The sequence below is a fragment of the Pholcus phalangioides genome, unplaced genomic scaffold (genome assembly GCF_987345545.1).
Source record: "Pholcus phalangioides strain wild (caught in Gottingen) unplaced genomic scaffold, Ppha-v1.0 ptg000003l_1, whole genome shotgun sequence".
NCBI classification, from domain to species: domain Eukaryota; kingdom Metazoa; phylum Arthropoda; class Arachnida; order Araneae; family Pholcidae; genus Pholcus; species Pholcus phalangioides.
In genome coordinates this window covers 18,620,437-18,637,922 of record NW_028301596.1, presented here as the reverse complement: position 1 = coordinate 18,637,922, position 17,486 = coordinate 18,620,437, and the positions used below count along the sequence as shown (strand labels likewise).

Genomic DNA, 17,486 nt, shown 5'->3' with positions numbered 1-17,486 from the left:
AGTCACCGCATGGTTGACGAAGTGAGTAACCACATGAATTATCAAATTCACGTGGGTACTATCTAGTGAGTGAGTGAGTGATCATATGAGTTTCCAAGTGAGTGTCCATATGAGTCAGTAAGTATGAGTGATTATATGGTTAAGTAAATAACCATATGAGTGATCAAGTTTGAGACTCACCGTATGAGTGATTCTATGGTTAAGTAAATCACCATATGAATGACCAAGTGAAGGACTCACCGTATGAGTGATTCTATGGTTAAGTAAATGACAATATGAATGATCAAGTGAGGGACTCATCGATGGAACAATTTTATTAATTGATTTATCATAAGCATGACCAAGCGTGTGACCATATGAATGACCAAGTGAGTGACAGCATGAGTGAGTGAGTGACTGTATGAGTGAACAAGTGAGGGGTCGTATGAGTGACAGAGAGAGTGATCGCATGAGTGACCAAGTGAGAGACATTATGAGTAAGTGAAATAAATGTTAGTGGCTGTACGGTTGAGTAAAGGTCATATGAATGATCAAGTGATTGGCTATATGGCTGATTAAATTACCATACCAATAATCAAGTGAGCAACTGTATGAATAAGCGAAAAGCGAAATAAGTTCCTAGATGAGTGACCGTCACTCATTATGGTCAGGGCAGACGAAATATGCTAAGGGTGAAATGTCGAGGGTAAAGTTTCCGTAAACACCTTTTATTCCTTGCACATATTTGTAAAATTATAATAATCTTATTTTTATTAACTCCTACAGCGGCAATCCCGAGCCATCTCGTCAAACTTTATCTGCTTTATTTCGGTCACCACGAAATATGTCGGGTTCTTCACACGCTTTTCTTTCCAATGTGGCAGTTCGGATCCAAAATTTTAAAAACCGCTTAAAGAATAAATTTTATTTTGTTTTGATAATTTGGTGACCGTCTCCTCGACGATTTTTTTGAAACCCCCTCCGACTATGAATATTATCTTTTATATTTCACAACTCCAGTCTCGATTCCATAATAAACTATAGTTTCTAATTACAGTGGAACCTCGATATAAAGATACTCTGCGGACCAAGAAAAATATCATTCTAGAGGAGTTAGCGTTATAGCCTTCCAATCATGCGGAAACAACTTTACGCTGTTGTTGATGCCTTTTCTGCATCGTCATCGTTAGTACCACAACACAATGCAATTGTAAATGCCTATTCGCCGCAAGAAATTCAAACTTATTGGTTAAATTGAATTGGAACAAAATTCAGTGCTGTTTGAACCTGAAAAGTAGTTTCTCGCAAAATACAGTTGTGTACCACAAAGAAAGCAGCTTCACGATAACTTCATTAGCACTATCAGCGTGTGGATGATGCAAAATACCGATGTTATTAAAAACCCTCGAAAGAACAAAAACTGGTGGGTAATTTAAAAATATATTGAAGGTGATTTTCATTTTACAATATAAAAACATATCGTTGCAGCAGTTTTGAAATATCCTCAAAAAATAACGTTATGCAGGGATTTATCGCGGTGAAGAATAGCAATGCATCGAGAGGAGTTTAACGATGAACTACGGGCGATTCCAAACAAAATCAAGCAAAATATCGTTCCTGGGGTATTTATAGTTATATATCGTTTTTATATAGTTAATAGTTATGTATCGTTGTAGTTGAATGAAAAGACGTATTTTTCATTACATCGAGTATCGTTATAGAAGTATTTGTCATCACATCGAGTATCGTTGTAGAAGTATTTGTCATCACATCGAGTATCGTTGTAGACGTATTTGTCATCACATCGAGTATCGTTGTAGACGTATTTGTCATCACATCGAGTATCGTTGTAGCGAGGTTTAACCGTATTCCACTCTATATTTTCTTGAAGCGACACTATTAGCAACAATTTTGACACATTTTAGATAAAACAAGGTGACTATAATTGAAAAAGAAAAAGTGGAACTATTTTATTAATTGATTTATCATAAGCGAAATGCAAAACCAACGCCAACAAATAGAATATGATGGCAATAAATAATTAAAAAATGCGATTCAGCCCAAAACATACCAAAAAAAAAAGTTACGTGTTTGAATAAACAATATAGGAAAATATGTTTGTCTTTTGATAATTTACGCAAAAGAATAACACGACAATCTTTGAATACACTATTTACTCGAGACCCAAACATTCATAGAAAATTCACAAATTTTTAATTTCTTTTGATTTTCATAAACAAAAACAAATCAAGCTTTTGAATTTCGAACAAAATGACTTCAAATAACATGGGTGGAAAGCTCTATAAATATGAGAGCCGAGACAAACAAAAGGAACAAAAATACGATATTCATTTGAATAAAATGAACCCCCCTTCGACGAAATGAATAGAAAACCAGCAGCTTTTATTCCCTCCACACATTCGTAAAATTTTAATAACCTTTTTTTTTTTTTTAAATATATATATTTTATTTTGTTTTGATAGTTTGGTAACCGTCTCTTTGACGATTTCTTTAATTACTCATTAGGGAGATCTTTTGCAACTTCTCTCCGACTCTGAATATTCTCTTTTGGCAGGAATTTTAATTAGTCTTGAAAAGAAATTTAAAAGACAAGAAATAATAATAAAGATGGAAATAAAATAAAAAAAACAATGGTTTTTGAAGCAATAACTGATTTTGAGCAATTTAACTAATTCTTTCTTGTTTCTCTCAGTTGTTCTTATTGCCTTTTAGTTTGTGTTACGCGTATAAGAATAATTTCGAAATAAAAACTCATTTTTATTTGAATTATGTTCAGTTTTGGGAGCGTTCGCAAAAGAAATGATATTCAATACACATGTGAATTTATTGTGGTAGGAATAACAATGGATCATTAACTATTTTTATAGAAATTTATAAAAATATTTAGGTATTATAAGCTATGAATAAAACTACATTTTTCATGTGTGTAAATGAATTGGGAACAAAATTTTTGAATAATATTCTTTGGGGGATGACGCGATCATGTCGTAAAAATAATAATAATTGTTGTTTGTTTTGAATTAAAAGTCGTAATTCAAAATGAATAATGTACGGTTTTGATAAAAATTATATTGTTAGAGACCTGAGGAGTTGTTGGTTATTGATTTCTCGTTAACACTATAGAAGGGCCGGACCATTATGCATAATCATTTTGTCTGCTGCTTCTTTTTTAATCCAATATATTTGATCACACAAAATTTTTACAATAAAAAAAATAACAAGCATTGTCTCACATGGTTCATTTGTGAAGTTTGGAGGAATTTTCTCAGGGGTACAGGGTGTCCATAAAATTAGTTTACAACTTTAAAATATAGGGGACATTTTTTGACAAGATTTAGCATGAAAAACATAGATAAACACTGCAGTTACATAACATCGTGCATTGCTCTATTTTAATGATGTGTACAGTTTTCGTACGTATATCACAGTCTTTTCTATTTGTACTGTATAGGTATTCACAAACTCCATGGATAACATATAATATTATGTTAAAATTTCATTCAGCAAATTAATCCATAAAGAGTACGCGAATTAAAAAAATGCATCTTTGTATTTGATTTTAATCAGTGTTGTCTGATTCAGAACCAGCCCCTTTTGGAATCACTAATTCCTTCTTCGGGTCGATGTAGCAAAAAATAATGATCATCATTATCAGTGTTTGTATCGTAAGTTTCCTCAGCCTCAAATTCATTGTTCGAAATATCATTTAGTACTGATAAAATGTCATTATTGTTCAAACGAAGGTCCGTCTACTAAGAACCGTTTTTCTACAGTGTCAAAGAACCTCTTTTTCCTCGGATGCTTCTTCGAAGCAGATGATGGCATGAAGAGTTGTCTAAAGTCTGACTAAAACAAATCTGAGCTTCATAGGTGAACGATCGGGAAGTAGAAAGTTTTTTTTCAATTTTGATAGGGCTGGGATTGCACTATAAAAGTTTCATTAAAGATCTTTTACAAAACTCGCAAAAAAAATAATACGCCTATTTTCTCGAATGTAACTGATACGCTGCATTTTTCCAGTTTTATAGAATAAATTTCACAAAACTTTGATAGTGTAATTCTGACCTAAGTAAGAAATGTTGTTTTGATTGTGAATACATGAACTTCTGCTCTCCCCGTGAAAAGACTTTTGCTAATCGAGTAACATGATGCAACAAAAATATCATTATTATTTTTTTCTTATCTGTTTGCTACTAGCGAATATGTGTTGTATTATGCGTGCCACCAGCGAATGATAGGAAATATACCTAAAAGCAAAGACATACAACGCCCACCCCAAACAAGGAAACATACGATTTACCACAAGAACAAGTATAGAAATAATGAAAACTTGAGTGTGTACGTTAAATACCGTCGAAATTGTACAGTATTTAAAATCAAAAACATTCAAAATGACTGCTCTGGCCGTTCTAGTGTTAAGTATACAAGGTTAGTATAAATGAATGATACGATTTTTTTAAAAATTCATATTTCTCTTCATTCATTTTCCCAGCGAACTCGTTGGACGTTTTGCGTGTTGTGACCTTGTGTTTGTATTCCTATTCCAAAATGATTACGCATAATATAACCAGTGATGCGTAAAAAGAAAAAAAAACCTTCAATTTTTTTGTCCAAGTTACAAATGCCCAATGTGTGAACACGACAAACATCTAACCTGCAACGAAGTCGAAGTAAAATAACATTCCACGCATTTTTCAGTTTTACTCCGTCAATTGCATATAAACTACCATTTTGTAACCCATTGCCGAAAATACTCAGTGAGCCTAAAAAACGCGTCAGTGCTGCATTTTGAACCGGTTTCAAAACCATTGACTGTTTAAAACTGCAAAATGTGAGGAATGAACTTTATTACAGATCAGATGTTTTCGTGTTCGGATGTTAATAAATTTGTGTTATGTGTACGCCAAGGCTTCATCAGACAGAAACATTTGTAACTAAACAGTAAACTCAAACAACTTGGAATGTTTTTATTTTTATTTTTATGTATCACTGTAATCGTTTTGAAAACCATGAATTTTTGAAATCGTGACATTCATTTGTGATAACCCTGTGTTATTTCAGATTCAATTTACCCGGGTTGTCCGGTTTTAAAAGTAACAAAAAAATAGTAACTTTACCTACGCCAATCGCATATGTTTATTTATGAAAGTACTCTACCATCGATAGGAGATTCCTCCATACGAAGGTTTTAACAACTGGCAAGGACGGTTAAAAGCAGCCCTTGCGAAAAGTAACTGCCCTTGTTTCTCTGCGAGAAGAAGAGTTGAATTTTCTCTCTTTCCTAAATTCATCTTTGCATCAGAACCTGCTCGAAACCCTCGAAAAACCACAATACCTGATTTTTTTTACATTTCACGAGTAAAGTTAGCGCCCTCTATTGGCTCTTCAGATAACGAAAATGAAATATTTCAAATGTACGCATTTAGTTGTAACTTGAGAGACAACTTGTAGATAATTGTAGACAACTTGAATATTTGGAGGACAGTACCTACTCTCAAATATATTTTTTTCTACTTGGCAATATATTTTTCATTAATTCCAAATATTTCATTCAATAAATACATTTTACGTGTATAGTGGTTTATGCGCATTAATACTGTAGTTGGCATGTGGAGCCCAATAGAGTGAAACTTCGTTACAACAATACTGGATATAACGGTGTAAACCCCTCTAGAACGAAATTTTTTTCGACTTTTCTTCAAAGCCTTCTTTACAGGGGCAATGCATCTGAATAAATTTCATTTATCAACTAATTAATTATAGTTTTTCGCGAAGAAGAAATACTTTAAAACGCGTTCTCTGATGGTACTTCGACTCACATTTAGAAAAAATGCCAACAACAGCGTGAATTTATTGGCGCAAAATAACAATGTTGCCCCTCTCTCTCTCTCTTTCGATACAACAATAATCCCCCTCCCCACAACTATGTTTTCTTGTCAGCAGAATATCGTTATATCGAGGTTTTACTGCATTCGATTAAGCAGGGAAAAGTCGTTGAAATTGTCATTTTAACATTGTCTCGATGAGAGAAATTTTGGTTCCGGAGAATTTTATCCGTTTAAGCGGGGGTATACGAGTTTACCCAGTATCCGATTAACCGGGGCCGACTGTATACTGAAATATATACAGGACCCATGGAGGGTTACGTTGTAGATGGCAAAACGGATATCAACCTAAAACTTATAGTGGCATTTCACTTAAACTAAACATTTATGCTCAGTCAGTCAGGAGTTCGGTAAGAGAATGCACATTGCATATTTAAAACGGATGAAAAAACTGAGAAAAAAATATGAAGGAAAGCACAAAAATATGCTGAGGTCACTCGTTAAATCAAGTCTTTTTTTTTCTATTTTCTGTGTCAATGGAATGTAGTGCGTAAAAATGCTCTTCTCTTCTTCTGACTTCTCATTTCCTTAAAATAAGGAGAAGGAAAGAAGAGTTTGGGGAGTGTGTGTGAGAGAAATATGTAAATTGCAAATTAACATATTTTTCCACTTTCATTTCCATTCTTTTTCATCTTTCTTTCATTCTCATTCTCCCCGATGTTCTCTCTTTTCTTAACTTTCTTTCAATCAGGGGATTGCATGAATTTAGCGATGCATGGTCGACACGAGAGACATGATATATCTAACCTGTGTATAGGTATTTATAATGTGTCATTTCTTATTGGTACACTTCTTCATCATTGATCTACTGTATATTAGGTATGTTCAAACTGCAGGAGAGTGCGGGGCCCCACTTCATTGATTTGGAAACGTGTCACGGGTCACTCAATTTCACTCAATCATGATTTAGGAATGTTCGATGATGCACTTGAGTTATCTGTACATGTACCGAGGGCAGCTTTAGTGATCTCCAACTGAGGCCCAGGTCAAATAAGTGATATGGAAATGTGCCGCAGGTAACTTAAATATTCTGGAAACTTGCCGGGGGTCACTTTAGTGATCTATAAAATTTTCCCGGGTCGCTTAACTGGACCGAAACTGTTCCGCAGGCCCCTTAACTGATCTGTGAATGTGCCGCAGCTCGTATAAAACTCGTCGATTTGTAAGTACGCCACGGGACATTTGTTGAATTTTCACACAATTTGAATTTATCACTTCCACCGGTGCATAGATATAATTCCCAAGCATCTCATTGGTAAACTTGATAAATATTTGAAATTTATCGCCTCTATCTGTGGCTATTTATAATAAATACCCTAGTGTAATTGGCGATTTCGATAAACATGAAAAATTTCCAAAATGTAGTCCCAAAAGTCTAGTATGTGCATGATGAATTCAGTCGGAACTCGATATAATGATACAATACATGTATGGTATAACATTAACGATTTATCATGTTTACCAACTACGTGACGCTTGGGTATTATGCATAATCGTAGGTAAAAGTGAGTAATTTATTCAAATTTATTAACGACTCTTGTGTACTATGCATAATCGCCGGAAAAAGTAGTTAATTTAAGTAAATTTATCAGACTTACCAACGACGCTTGGTTACCACGCTTGGAAATTTAGTGAAATTTCTCAAACTCACAAAAATGCCCAACGATTATGCATAATAACCAGTAAATTATGTATAATAACCGAATTTATTACATTTACCGTAACAATCATCACATTCCGCCACTTCATTTCTAAGCATAAAAGTTCCAATTATGTCTGAATATATCCAGCCGGCAAAAATGTTCTCTTTTCGTTTCTTGGCCCACTCCTAGAAACGTCTGTTCATCACCGGTCTAAACTACCTATTACAATGCAAATGGAATGCGTATGAGAAGGATAATTTACTAATAATTACTTGAAATGCCTTAATTTCAGTAGACACTAACCCATTTAGTTAGGAAACCTTCAAAAAAAAGAAGAGAATATCTTTTTTTCTTGACTTTTATATACCAACCTTGACAACATGGGGCCATCGTGTGAGAGTGAACTTTGAAATTATCAGGACTACGTCATCGTTGGTGCCCCCAGCGTTTATGATCGTAGTTTTGAACATTCGCCAACTTCACTCATAAACCACGTGAACCGAATAGATTAAATGTACCGCAAACGAACGTAAACTTCGAAGCATTTTCACTGTAAGAAGAGGAGGGTGTAGAGAGACGAGCTCTCGACACTAGGAAATCCACGGAACTTCCGAGGCTGCGCATTTCTTCTTATTCAACAATCCTCCGATTTATCTTATTCAGATATTCTCAAACATCCGAGCTGACTCTGGAATTTCAAAACGGGGTGAGTCTGAAATCTTGATTTCATCCTTTGCACACCTGCACCTTCTTAGCTTTGTTTGTTTGTCTTTTTTATCTTATTTTCTTCTTACATACTCCCGAAAAACATCAAAAGGAAACACCGGAACGAGGAAATCTCTGGTTCAGTGAGATCTCGAAGTCTTTTGGAGAAAAAAAAACATTGGTTTTTTTTTTTTTTGCACCTTTCCATTTCTTATCACTCACTTTCAGTTTCTTTTTTTTTGTTTTTTTAGGAATTTCCCATCGTCATTAATCATAACACAGAGTGTCCCGTAAAGTCGTAAATAGTTCAAAAATTCATAAAAAATTAAGGAATTGGTATATTTGAGTTCGGCTCGAGAAACAGTTATTCTCACGAAGGAGGATTTTTTTTTTCTACAGAAAAAAAGATTCGGGTGAAATCGATACTGGGCTCGTGCAGCGCCCTCTCTCGACCTGGTTGGACATGGACCTTCCTTCAATCACTTACATGTCCGAAACGTTCGTAAAGGTTCAGCCTGTGATTCGTGGCCGAGGTAAAACAACTTACCTGTTGTGTTTGCCCACCAATGAAAACATCATAATGGGATTCTTATGTAAGCGCCAGTAACAGGAAACGCGCTGTTAACACTAGAAGGGCCCGACTATGTATGCGGTATACCTATAATGGCCACTTTTACCTGCGGCTTCTTTTTCGTGCAATATAGTTACACAATTTTTGAAATAAAAACAGCAAGTGTTGTCCCACATGGCTACTCTATTAATCTTGAACAAATTAATATTTTCCTATTCATACAGAGTGTCCATAAAATAACTCCCCAACTGTAAATGCAGGGTGATTTAGAAAAGATGGGGAAAACTTTAAGTGTTGATAGTACACACCAATACAAACAATTGACATTAAATAATGCATGGTCGAACATGAAACGCAAACGCGCTAGCGCGTTTCGAAACAGCCACTCTACAAATATTAAAATGGTATTCCTGTAGAAATTTATCGGGAGGAAAAGAACACCATGCATGCAAATGTAACCTGGGGAAGAAGAAGAAACCGTATGCACATCTGCGTCATAGTGAATAAAAGGCGCGGACTCGGTATTACTAAAGTGCGCCATTATCCCGTACGTTACAACTGTTAGAACGGTTGCACGCTGGAATAACTTCACAGGGCTAGCGCCCGCGCTTTTTATTCACTGTGACGCAGATTTACATGAGGTTTCTTCTTCTTCCGCAAGTAACATTTGCATGCATGGTGTTCTTTTTTTCCCGATAAATTTCAACAGGAATACCATTTTAATATTTGTGGAGTGGCCGTTTGAATTTCATGTTAGACCATGCATTCTTTGATGACAATTGTTTGTATTGGTGTGTACTATCACCTCTTAAAGTTTTTCCTGTCTTTTCTGAATCACCCTGTATAAAAATGCAAAGAACAGTCGAACCTGGTTTTGAAGCCAGACCCGCACAGTCATAGGCCAGCTCCCTAACAACTTGACTGCTATTCGAGAACCATGGCCTTTCCTACTCAGACTATTTAGTTAGGGGCCATTCAAGTATTACGTAAGCAAATTTTCAGCCATTTTTGACCCCTCTCCCCCACTTGTCAGTAAAAGTCAGCAAAACACTGACCCCCCACCCCTCCCCCTCTGTCACCAAAGTTTCGTCAGCAGCTTAGAATATTTCATATCATCAAAAAGGAGTGGTTATGACGTAAGCAACCTTCAAACACACTTCCCCCCCTTCAATCAAAAGTCAGAAAATCCGAAACCCCCTCCCCCTCGATGCTGACGTAATACTTAAATTACCCCTTATACGCGCAAGTTACATATTAGTTATTATGCTCGTTACATTTTTCAATAAGGGTATATATTGTGGATTTTCCACAAGCAAACTTTTGACATGCACTGCATACCTCCGATGTACTGTTTTTGCACCTCGAATATTTTTTCCACAGATGTAATTGCATTTCATGCTTTTGCGAGTGTTGAGCAAATGCTAGAAATACTGATATAGCCTATATTGATACTCCGGGAAGGAATACCCCGGGAGGTGGCGTTGATCATGTATGATTTACAACCTGAAAAATGTTAGGATTCATTTGGCATGCAAACCAAAACACAAATACAATAAAATCATGGGCGGCCGTAAGTTTCTACGACACGGACTGAAATAACAACAACTCCCCCTTTTATGGGGGATTTTTTATGGGGTTTCCTTCATGGAAATTTTTACACCCTAATTTAAAAAGAAAGTTCTTTCGAAAATTATTATTTTACGGAAAACTTATAGAAAACTGCTTTGCGTTTCTTGCTCATTTCTAATAAATATTTCGACGCTTACTTAAAAATGCAATTCTGATTTAAGGGAAATGAATGGCGTTCTTATGAGACCAAACAACGTTGATCTTTATATCATAATATCGATGAAAACGTCAAGAGTTTGGTCGTCAATCATATAAATTTCCAAAACAATGACAATTTTCTTATGAAGCATTCGAAAAATTTATTTCTATCATGTGAGTACAGAAATTATACGGAAAAAGAAAGTAAATAAATGTATCATAATAAACTTGAGGAAGCTTATTTCTTCATGGAATGAGTATTATTAGTACAGTGGAACCTTCCCTAATAGACCCTTCCCGGTAACGGACACTTTTCATGTCCAGACCAGACCAGAATTGAACTTTAAGCCGATTCCCAGCCCGCGAGGGCCAACTGCCGGCATAAAAACTGGCCAAGAAGGCCTGTGAAAGGCCTGTGTGACACTTTTCATGTGGAATAGGGCTTGTGTCATTACACAGAATGGAAATATCTGTAATTCCTCACGTTTTGTTTAGAAATATTTCGCTACCGAAAAAACGCCATACAAATAAAAAGGAAAAGGGGACCTTCTGAGGAACTGGATCACGTGACCATACAGCCCGCTATCCCGGGACATTCTCGACATTTCCCTGTGATTACAGGTGTCCCGATTTTTTTTTAAGATGTCCTGTTTTCCCCGTATTTTCAACGAGACCCACTTTAATGTTTATTCTTCTTCGCTAAAATTAGGGATTAAAATTATTTTGCAACTTAAAAATTATATTATGACAATTATGCTATAAATATGAATATTTATTTCACACATTTGTCACTCTGAAGCACTTTTTGTAGAATTCATTCTATTCCTTTGCGATATGCAGTAGCGCTTTATTTTTGGCCACCGTCTATTTCAGCAATAAATGGGAATTTTGCTCATTTTTTGCATCCCATTGGGCAACAATTAATTTTCAGATTTTTGAAATCTCTATTTCCCTAACTAGATCGGTTAGTATCTACAGAAAAATTGAGGTATTACACTTAAAATAACGTCTAATACGCATTCAATTTGCATTTAAGTAGATACTTTAGCCTATTATTCGCGTTTGTTTTGACACATATCATTGCGATTTTCTTAGATGCGTTATTTAGAAAATTTATCTTTTATTGTTCCCGGATTTTTTTTTGGGAGAGAAATCTGTATATTGTATGTATGATACGCTTTTGAAAATGCACGTGAGTGGAATACATAGTAATCGAAAACATTTCACTTTTTACTCCCATAGGCCACCACTTTTTCTTTAAATCAAATTTTAACCGGGTAAGAACCAAATGCAAAAAAAAGTGTGAGAAATGAAAAAGAGGATCGAAGATCCCATATTTTCTTTCAAAATGAGCACAACTTAGTTCTACCGCCATCTATGGGCAATTTACTCCGTCATGAGTTGTGCCGGAATCGTTCGTTTTTTACAGTGTGAGTGCGTATCTAGTGTTGTGTCTAATTTTTCAGTACTGCGATCGATATTTCATAAGTGCAATGATTGAATTACATTCGCACCGTTTGTAGGTCTGTTGCGAGACTTTTTAATAGGGGAGATCGGCTCGCGCATTCGTGCCTCGGAGTTTGGAACCACAGAAAACGAAATTCGGCCGACTACCACTATGACGACGGTGGAGTTCGAACCCGGGACGCGAGTCCGTCACTATGACCACCACAGAGGCAAAAGTTCCCATACTTGTTCTTAATGTTACTATTACTTTCAATGTAAATGCATTTCTCTCATTTATCTATTATATAAAATATTGTGCCCGTAAATGAATTGATTTTTCTCTTCATCGTGAGTTCCCAATTAAAAAATTCTTTTGGGTAACAGATAAAAGGATAGGCCACTGAAAGATGAACGCTTGAACCAAGTATTTCAGTTTGCATATTCCACAACAAATTGGTAGTTGTGGATGCAATAAAAAACAAAACTGACTAAAAATGCCAGAGCGTATGGAACTTTAAAGCTCAGGTTTCAAACATTAGGGAAAATTTTGGATGTAATTGGAAAAGATTATCTAAAGAACGGAAAGGTTAATCAGAAAACGGAAGAGAAAACCTAATTTTTCTACAGTGTCAACCTCCCCCCCTCCCCCTCCCCACACGCTGTATAAGAATTGGTTTATGTTAAAAGAGCAAAAAAAAAAAAAAAAGCAATGAATTAAAAACAGCACCATGATTAACAGAAAAGCAAAAAATAAACCGCCAAAGATTTTGAAAACTAAAAAAGTTTTTGCTTCAAAAGTATGATTATGTATATACACACACACACACAGACGGCTACAAACGAACAATTTCATGTTTAAGTCATTACAAACTATATAAGACATTTTACAAACTATAGTAAAGGTGAGAAAGGGTGTTCAACACCCCCCACCCTCCTCGCTAAATATAATATCCCGTTCAATGCAGTTTAATTTGATATTTAAACCCATTTATATGTTTCTACAGTGCGAAAAACTCATTCAAGCATTTCCAGCGTTACTTCAGAAAATGGAAAACAGATGGCAGAACGGACATTAAGCAAGTGCATTTCGACAACATGAATACGTTAGGGCCATATATTCTCGGAACACACATTACACATTCCGGCACGTAGCGATTCATTGTAAATTCCATACAGCAGGGGTTTTCAAACTTTTCCCACCCGCGGCACCCCTGTTTCCGATTCAATGCTTATCCGCGAGCTCCACCGTTTCCCCCAGAGTTGTTTAACAAAGAATATTTTCTAAAACCTTTGTCAGGGGCGCCGCGGAGCGGTCACCCTGAAAAAGGTTGGAGGCGCACACCAGAAGCACCGCGGCGCATGGTTTGAGAACCCGTGACATAGAGTAATTTGTACGAGGTGCGTGTACGGTTTAGTAGTAGTAGTGCAGAAAACTAAACTCCGTGTTGTAACGATGTCCGTTATAGCGACAATTTTCCCTTTGATAGTGAACTGTCGTTATAACGGAATTTCACTGTATTTTCTTTTTCACTGCAAAAAATGGTATTGGAAAAAAAAAATGCATGGCACAAACTGCACAACTGACTTTTAAAACCGTATGTAGGCCCATCGAGAAATTACAATATTGGAGGAATTTTAAAATAAAAATGTTAAGTTTATTAAACACAATCCGTATATAACGTCTTCAGAAAATTTTTTCCTATTATGAAATTTTTTTTTTCTCTTTTTAATGAAAGGAAACATTTTATTTTCATATTTGTTTCGATATGGTGCAACACTAATGTTCACGACGAGTAAGTTCTTCCAAAATTTTGTGAAACAATGCCACCACCAAACGGGGGCGCAAGTCGACAGCGCCACGTGACTATCGTCAGGGGCAACCGCGAACTGACTGACTGAAGCCTTTGCAATGGAGATAGATATAGAGGGAGCGGGGGGCGCCTTTTGCTCACTCTCCGCCCCCCATTCCCCCCTTCTCGCCACCATTTCGCCGCCCGCCCTCCTAACACCACGTTGCGCACGACGCTTATCGACGATTTTCCCTTCAGACCCATCGGGGGCACCACTTCGAATACAACTTACAATCGTAACACTTTGAAAAATATTTTTGTGCGTGTCTGTGAGTGTGAGTGTGTGTGTGTGTATATATTTTTCGAGGGCGAAAAAAAACTTCAAGGAGAACGAGTACGAAGGGAAAAAAAATTGAAAAACATTTTTTTTTCCCTTGGAATTTTTTTTTTTTCATCCTCAAACTTGTGGGATTTTAGTTTCCCATTAAACGCAAGAAATAACTTTTTAGTTTTCCCCCACCGAAATGATATCCGTAAAAGTCGAATACGAGTTTGGAACTTTTACGTACAAATTTCTGAAGGAAACGTTCGAAATTACCAACTTTTTGGTGGAAGTGATCCGATTATTAGGAAAAGAATGCTAGAAGTGTTGTGATATGTATGACATATAGGTATCTGATACGGATTATTATAATTACTGGGTTTTAGTGTCAGTGTGCCGATATTATCTTCGCCGATAGAATTATCATCTGCTCGATTTGTGCCTGAGATAATTAAAATATTATCAAAAGTTTATTGAGGAACTAGACTCTAAAGACCTGTCACTCACGGTGCGAACACGATTTTATAATGATTATACAGTAAGTATCCATTTCCATTTCCTTGCATTTTTTCAGTTTTATAAATGAAAATTCAATTGTTTCACTTAACAAATAAATACCAAAGCTGTGTTAAATTTCTTTATTTATTCTAAGAAAAATAGTAATTTATATTATGGAGTATATTTACGGATATTTGACTTCGAAATATCTACAAAAAAATTTAAATAATTTATTATTTTTACTTTCGAGAGATATTTAATTCCGTCTGGAAATTATGGGACTGAAGTTTTTTGAAGACGTTCTACGGGATTCTAAATTCATCATTTATACGAGACGGATCCATTGTTTTATTCAAAATATGTAGAATATATAAATATGATTTAAAAAATCTCTCGTTGGTGATAAATGATTAAATTGATGAATGAAGAATAAATTTTCCGTAATACTCAGTAACTTTGATGATTACTTGATTGAAAACGCGGCTCATAAAACTATTTACTTGCTTTTAAGACGAAAATATCTTTGAGAAAAACGTTTTATAGAATCCTAAATTCAGAAGTTCCACAGACGTATTCATTTTATTTCATTTAAAAAATGAATATCTCAAACTCATTGGGGATTACTTTATTAGTTCTAGTGAAAGGATTAATAATAAATACACTCTACTTTAAAATTTTTTTAAAAAATCTAAAAAAATTGTAAATTATTCATTCTTATACTTTCGAGAGATAATTAACTACGGCTTGAAAACTATGCAACTCTGATCTATGCTTTAAAGAATATATATTCATGTGCCTAAAAATATCTCGTTAATGACATTTGAAACAAATTATGCGGTAGATTCGTGATATCCCGTGACTGTGACGTCCGCTGGACTAAAACGGGTCATAAATGGATTAAAACTATTCAGTTGCGTTTGGGGGGGAAATATTTTATGAAAAACATTTTATGGAATTTTTACAAGACGTTTATCCATTGTTTTATTTAAAAAATAAATATCGGAACTATAATCAAATTTATTTATTCCGATAAAAATACTAATTTATATTATCCAGTATATTTGATATATAACTTTTTTTGGAATTTAAAAAAAAAATCTGTAAAGAAATTTATTTGAATAATTTATTCTTATACTTCCGAGAGATATTTAATCTCGTCTTGAATATTATGTAACTAAAAATCTCTCGTTGATAGTGTTGGTACAAATTATGTGAGAAAAAAAATCTTTCATACATATATTTAGTGTGTAAATAACTGCTAAATGCTGATCGTATTTAATGGAGATGACCCGATTATCCATAATACTCCGCGACTTTGATGTCCGGTTGATTGAAATGGTTCATAAACAGATTTTAACTTTTTACTTGCGTTTAAGATGAAAGTATTTTGGGAAAATATTTTATGGAACATCAAATTCTGCATTTCTATGAGACGTTTCTTTTGAAAAACCAACATCTAAATTATATTAAAACCTTCTTTATTTATTCTAACGAAAACAATAATTTATGCTATACAGTATTTATGAATATTCAGCTTTGAAATTTCCAAAAATATGTATAAAAATTAAAATATAATTGCTATTTCACGGCTGGGAAATATTCATATCTATATATATATATATATATAAATAACTTATGAATGTGTGTGTGTGCTGATTGTATTCAATAAAGAACTGAGATATTAATAGAATAATATCTCAGTATATCAATAGTATAATATTCGTAATACGTGACAGGTGTCAGCTTGCGTAGAGAATATTGGAAGTTGAAAATTATTTTATAAAATGTAAAATTCCTCATTTCTACGATTTGTTATCCGTTGGAAAGAAAGTTTTATGGAATAGAAAGTATTAAAAATGTTCGCGTTGTGAGCTTTGAGTCTTGTTATACGGCTTGTAGAAAATATTGAACCTATTTCTTGTACGTTTTTCGACAATATTAGTTCGTGTATCACTGTCTTTTCAAACCCATTGAGATGACCAAAAGAAACTTGGAAATCGAGATAAAATATAGATGGGCGCATTTCCGGATCCGACGGAAAGATATGTTAGCTATTCAAACGTTATAAATAGTTCATCATGACCATTTGATTCATAATCCATACGAACATTTTCTACAGGTTAAAAAAAAGCGGTGCTAACAAAAACCATAGCATTGCGTAAAATAAAATGCATTTAACGTCAACACCGTAAAAATTTTAAAGTTCCGTTATGTTTACGTTGGATAACCCGCAAGAGTTCGTCTATAAGATATTTTTTTCAATTAAAACGAAGTTCTGATATTTTAAAGTAATTATCATTATATAAACAAATAAATATATAAAATGATTAATTAATATAAAAACCTTAAGCAGTTAAAATCATGATAAATTATAATAATTATATTAAAAATTATTCATATGTTTTTTAGAATAAAGTATCTAGCTTATGTTGTGAGTATATATTTAGTTATGATACCGTATTTCTTTTGGTTTATACATTATGGTGCTTAAATTAAAAGATAATAATAATTTAAATATCTGCGGTGCAATGCTGACAGGACGAATACATTAATGCTTGTTTAAAAAAGTGCACAATTTTTCAAGAAAATTGGACATGCATATTGTCGTATAATAAATATTCAAACTTCAACTAAATAGCATTTCAACTGTTCAGTATAGTTTCTTAGCATTACCAAGCAATTTCTAGCAAATATGAGAGTGTAGAACACGAGAAGATAGTAATTACTGTAGATAAAAGTTAATTTTATCCTGGGAATAAAATTATGGAATGTGCGTCACTTACGTTATTTATCAATTTATTTATTTTGGACTGCGGTGCGTAATACAAGAAATATGCTGTACCTTGGAAACGGTCCACG

The 17,486-nt window shown here is 34.5% G+C and overlaps 1 protein-coding gene across 4 annotated transcripts in view; it reads left to right on the top strand.

The window, feature by feature from the left end:
* The first annotated feature begins 14,075 nt into the window (after positions 1-14,075).
* LOC149088207 (tyrosine-protein phosphatase 69D-like) overlaps positions 14,076-17,486 on the top strand; it is a 294,689-nt gene continuing 291,278 nt past the window's right edge. For all 4 annotated transcript variants that reach the window (XM_089245556.1, XM_089245550.1, XM_089245555.1 and 1 more), the window contains exon 1: positions 14,076-14,667. The gene's annotated coding sequence lies outside the window, so the exon portion shown is untranslated. The remainder of the gene's footprint in view (positions 14,668-17,486) is intronic.